Source organism: Microtus ochrogaster, chromosome 8, assembly GCF_000317375.1.
Source record: "Microtus ochrogaster isolate Prairie Vole_2 chromosome 8, MicOch1.0, whole genome shotgun sequence".
NCBI lineage: Eukaryota > Metazoa > Chordata > Mammalia > Rodentia > Cricetidae > Microtus > Microtus ochrogaster.
In genome coordinates this window covers 5,028,493-5,033,909 of record NC_022015.1, presented here as the reverse complement: position 1 = coordinate 5,033,909, position 5,417 = coordinate 5,028,493, and the positions used below count along the sequence as shown (strand labels likewise).

Below are 5,417 nucleotides of genomic sequence, written 5' to 3'. Positions count from 1 at the left end.
TCCACTCCACTCGCCAGATTCGATCAGAGCTTTTCAGAGAGGGGTTTACGGATGAGTTCTGAATGAAAGAGACGGGAGAAATAGGAATAAAAGATACAATAATAATAAAGTGTGGGAATGTAAAAGCTAAAAGGGTTTCCGTATGGGAGAGGCCATCTAGAATCCAACCCTGGGCTTTGAACCAAGGACTGATACTTGAATATTAAGCAGAAAGCAGTAGAACATAACTTGGAAAATTATTTAATAGTAGATAAAGATTGAGTTAATTAAGTTTTTGAGGAGAGTCATTTTTGGAATTTTATGCTTAATAATTTTCTCTGACATCGAGCTTATTATTTAACTTTTATTCTTCTGAGTGGAGAGAAGGTAAGTAGGGAATTTCAGAAGCACAGCGTGTGGCAAAGATCCAGGGCGATAGAGTTCAGAAAGTTCCAAACAATATTTTTGAGTTTCTACACATTTTTTTCACACTCTCAAATTTTGTAGGTGGGCCTATTACCTCCCCTGTGTTTCCCTCCCACCAGTCTGAATTTTGTTCTATTTCATTCTTTCTGTTCTTCAAAGATATGTGTTAATTTTTTTCACTATTATGTGAAATTACAGAGAACTGTGGTGTACTTGTGGCCTTTTACATCTAAATGGCCTACTGAAGTGTCCAAGTGATCTGGGAATGCTGTGCATCTCAGAGAACTGGGAATGAGCAACGTTCACATGCCTTCAGGTACCAGACAGATAAGGAGCATGTCAAATATACCAGAGAGCTGTCTTGTCTGAGAGGCATCAGTGTCTGCATCCACCCGATTAATTGTGTATATGAACGTGGAGTCAGTCTGCATCGTTCTTAAAAGAATATAGGGACTGCAGAATTTTAAATAAAATCTCCTGAAACAGTGTCATGTGTCCCAACCAAACTTAGTTGTGTTTTGATCTTCAACATGTGAAACTATTTTATTTTATATCTGGTTTAAGAGTAGTATTTTAAGTCAGAATTTTATAATTTTATAGCTGGAAGCAAAGGTTTAAATCAACCTATGTCAGCTAATTTGGATTACAAGTTTTTAAAGAATTGGGGAAAATGTCAAATCTTATTAAAACTAGTAGATGGGTTTAGTGCACTTTAAATTCAGTGCTCCACGCCAGGCAGTGGTGGCACATGCCTTTACTCGGGAGGCAGAGGCAGATGGGTCTCTGTGAGTTTGAGACTAGCCTGGTCTACAAGAGCTAGTTTCCAGGACAGGCTCCAATGCTACAGAGAAACCATGTCTCGAAAAACCAAAAATAACTAAATAAATAAATATTAAAAAACATAAGAAAAAAAATACAGTGCTCCAAATTAAACAGGTACTTTATATAGTAGCCTCTCCTTTTCTACACTTTTGCTTTTGCAGTTTATTCCTGGCTTGAAATTATTAGATGGAAAAATCCCAGAAATAAGCCCATATGTTTTAAATTGCATACTGTTCAAAGTACAGTGATAAAACGGAGTTTCTGCCATCATCCCTCCCGGAGCATAAACCACCCCTTTGTCCAAGTGATTGTGACCAGAATGTGCTACCCATGCTTTTGCCAATTTATTAGTCATTTGCTTATCAGACTGATTTCTGGTTTCACAATGTGTTCAAGACCCTTTATTTAATGATGGCCCATGGTACTAAAGTAGTGCTGTTCCTAACTCATACATGCCAACAAGAAACCATAAAGTGCTTCTTGTATGTGAAAAACATGAACATTCTGAACTCATAAGGAAAGAAAAACACATGCCAATGTTGCTAAGATGTGTAACTCTGCGGTTACAAAACTTTTTACCAGGGTATATTGTTACTGCTTTTCTATTTTATTGTTAATTATTGTTGTAACTGTGCCCAAGCAGTGAAGTTTCCCATAGGTCTGTACATGTAAGGAAAAGCATAGAATACCTGGGATTCATTTGGTACTAGTCACAGTTTTAGGCATATACTGCTTAACTTGGAATATATACTTTAAGAGGGGACTATATTACACATTTTTACTATGGGAATAACTGATGAGAAACTTTTCAGTGTTTAATATTAGATTTATAAATATCTTAAGAGTAAATTGGTATATTTAGAAGGCCACTATTATACTTGTACATATATATATGATTAAGTCCAAGAGACCCTCTACAGTTCGTTTCAGAATTCTAGTATTTATTCTTTGTTGTACCTTACCACATTGTGTCCCTGGGCATTGACTTTTACCAAAGGAAATATGGATTCCCTGGCTCATGGGGAGAACCAGAAGGTTGGAAATAGGAGGAAGAAAGTGTGGTGATGCAGACACACTTGTACTTCTTACTTTTTCTCGTAAGAAGAATGGATACTTTGGTTAAACTTTGTGCCTAATACATAGTATGACTTAATAGCATTTGTGGAATTGAAGCTTGAGGATTAAAATTCATTTACCCATTAGTAGGAAGTACTTTAATCACATAATCTGCTTCATGTTTTGTTGGACTGTGAGGAATAGGAGTTTTTAGGTCAAACTCCAGTCCCAAGAGATGGGTCTTACAAAGTGAAGAACTTCTTTAGCTTAGTAAAGGCATGAGAGAAACAGTTCTGAAAAGGAAGATGGAGCAGCTAAATACCCCTCTATTCCTGTGCAAATGTACAAACAGGACTGTTTTCCATTCCAGAGTTTATTATGTCTTGTATAAAACTGCAAAGGACATTGTTTTTTTTTTTAAGTCAGGACTTTTGAGGAATTTATAGACTAGGTTTTCTTCTTTTTAGCACAGTCTTTTCAAGCTCAGCTAGGCTAATAATGTCTCATCAGCCCCCTGCTTCTCTATAGAACAAGAAGTGAAAATAGGAGACACATACTCTGTAAGATGTTCCTATTTGAGAATTAAATTTTTGGGGGTGGATTTGTTTTACATTTGTTCAGAGTGTACCTGTTGGTGGGGGGTGGACTATACCCCCCCCCATGTTTCTATAAAGTAGGAAATGCTCTTCTTGCAAGTAGCTTTTCACCCCCTCCTTCCACCTCCGAAATGATTTCTCAAATGAGGATTAGAAGAAGGGGTTGAATGTCCTGTGCTCAGTGCCTTTGGTTCTTTTTTGGGTCTCCTGATTCTTAGGACATACATTTTCAATATATTCATCTGTATGGTAGGTTTATCTGAGCAGGCTGGACCTCTGTGAGGGAGGAGGAAATGGAACGACTACATGTCTAACTGGGTAAGTTTAATTTACAATTGAAGTGATTTATAATTTGGTCAGTGGCTTTGATTATATTTTTAATCCTCATCTAATGCCTTTGTTTTGTTTCTTTGTTGATTTGAAGTGAAATTATGGCAGAGGTAGGGATGAGGAAAGAAGTAGTTACAGATTTTTGTAACAAAGGAAGCGTTACAAGTTGCACATCCTAATTCCAAAAACTGAACTCTGAAATGCTCTAAAATCTGAATTCTTCTGAGCTCTTTACCAATCTAATGGTGTTTCATGTGTCAAATTACCTTTAGAGTGTGGGTATAGGATGTTTATGAAATGTAAATGAACTTTGTTTAGTTATTCCTAAGATAACTTGTATATGCAAACATTCCAGAATTTTAGAAAATAAATCCACAAATCTGGAAACTGAAACACTTTTGGTCCCACGCATCTCAGATAAGGATACACAACCTGTTTTTGAGTTTTGTTTTTCTCTCTTCACTAGAATGTTTATTAGGCTTCAAGCTAAAGTTGCAGTTTCCTTAATATGGCCTGCTGTTTTACTTTGTGGTCCTTGAAACCAGTACCACCTTGCTAAGAAGGTAGCAGGCTAGAGCTCAGAGGTAGAAGGTGAGCAGTTAGAATTCAGAGATGCTCTCTAGGGAAAGATTAAAAGCTTAGTAAAGTTTCTGTGTATGCAGTAGGAATACAGTGGGTCAAGTACAGCTTTAGAGTGTTTGCATGTCAGAGTTCTGGATTAGTTCAGGTAGAGTCTGAGGGCCCATTCTGAATAGCTCTAGAGTCTGAAACATTTGCCATCCCAAGCATACTTAGCCTCTGTTTAAGAAAGTAAAACATAAAGAGGAAAGAATTTGGTAAATATGCAACCTTACGTTACAGATTCCTGAAGATTGTAGGGTATTGTTGTTGCTTTTATCTTTGACAATAAAAGCAAAGCTACCTTACTTTATATAATAGTGCTGTTCCCTGATATCCGAGGAGGATTAGTGTTAATCACTGCATGAATACAAAATCCTTAGATAGTGAAGCTCTTTTAAAAGGTGGAGTAATGTTTGGGTATAACTTACACACAATAAGTCCTCTGTATACGTTATGTCATTTTGAGATTACTTAATGCTTAATCCAGTGTAAATTCTGAGCAAATACTTGTTCTACTATATTTAGAGAATAGTGACAAAACTCTAAAATTTTGAGTTCATTAAATCTGTGGGTTTTGAACATGAGAATACAGAAGTTGACCACTCATTTTTATTTTTGTGGTAGAAGAAATGGTGGATTAGTATTTGGGGGACATAAAATTGACATTTAGTATTTGGCTGATTATAAGATGAGCGTCTATCATAATGAGTCACTGCTTAAAATACTACTTGATTAGAAACTATGAACGATATTTAAAATTTAAAATTGTTGTATTTTATGGTTGTTACCTTGTAGTTTTTGTTTTCTTTTGTTTTTTTTGAGACAGGGTTTCTCTGTAGCTTTGGGACCTGTCCTGGAACTTGCTCTTGTAGACCAGGCTGGCCTCAAACTCACAGAGATCCTCCTGAGTGCTGGGATTAAAGGCGTGCACCACCACCACCTGGCAACTTAAAAGTAATTAAAAAATTATTGTGGGTTGTAGAGGTTGTCCATACCTCAGAGCATATGTGGAGGTCCAAGGACAGCTTGTGAGATTAGTACTCTTCTTATACCTTCACATGGCTTCCAGAGTTTTATCTCAGGTTACCAAGCTTATAGTACAAACCACCTTTGTCCACTGAGCCCCCTTGTCATCCTCCTCATCCTCATAAAAATACATTTTAAATCTCAGTTACCTAAGAAAGAATTGCAGATAAAAGTTTGCAACAAGGCCTAGAGAGATGGCTCAGAGGTTAAGAGCACTGATTGCTCTTCTAGAGGTCCTGAGTTCAATTCCCAGCACCCACATGGTAGCTCACAACATCTATAATGAGATCTGGTGCCCTCTTCTGGCCTGCAGGCATACATGCAGTTAGAATGCTGTATACATAATAAATAAACCTTTTTAAAAAAATTGTAGCAAATAATTTTTATTGTTTTCTCATTTTTGGATGGACATACAAAGTGCTGACTTATTTTAAAAATATTTCATTTAGGCCAGTTTATTTTACAGAATATGGGCTTGAATTTCATTTTCTATTGTTCAGAGAGCAAATGGTACCGTCTGCTCCTTTTAACTCATTTGTTCATTTAGAGAGAGAGAGAGAG

The 5,417-nt window shown here is 36.6% G+C and overlaps 1 protein-coding gene across 3 annotated transcripts in view; it reads left to right on the top strand.

Annotated features, from left to right (window-relative positions):
- Nucleotides 1-5,417, top strand: part of Btbd10 (BTB domain containing 10) — a 54,675-nt gene that overhangs the window by 1,280 nt on the left and 47,978 nt on the right. Inside the window, exon 3 of one of the 3 annotated variants that reach the window (XM_005351022.2) lies at nucleotides 3,133-3,197. The exons of the other annotated variants lie outside the window; for them this stretch is intronic. The gene's annotated coding sequence lies outside the window, so the exon portion shown is untranslated. The remainder of the gene's footprint in view (nucleotides 1-3,132; nucleotides 3,198-5,417) is intronic. 3 annotated transcript variants of the gene reach the window in all.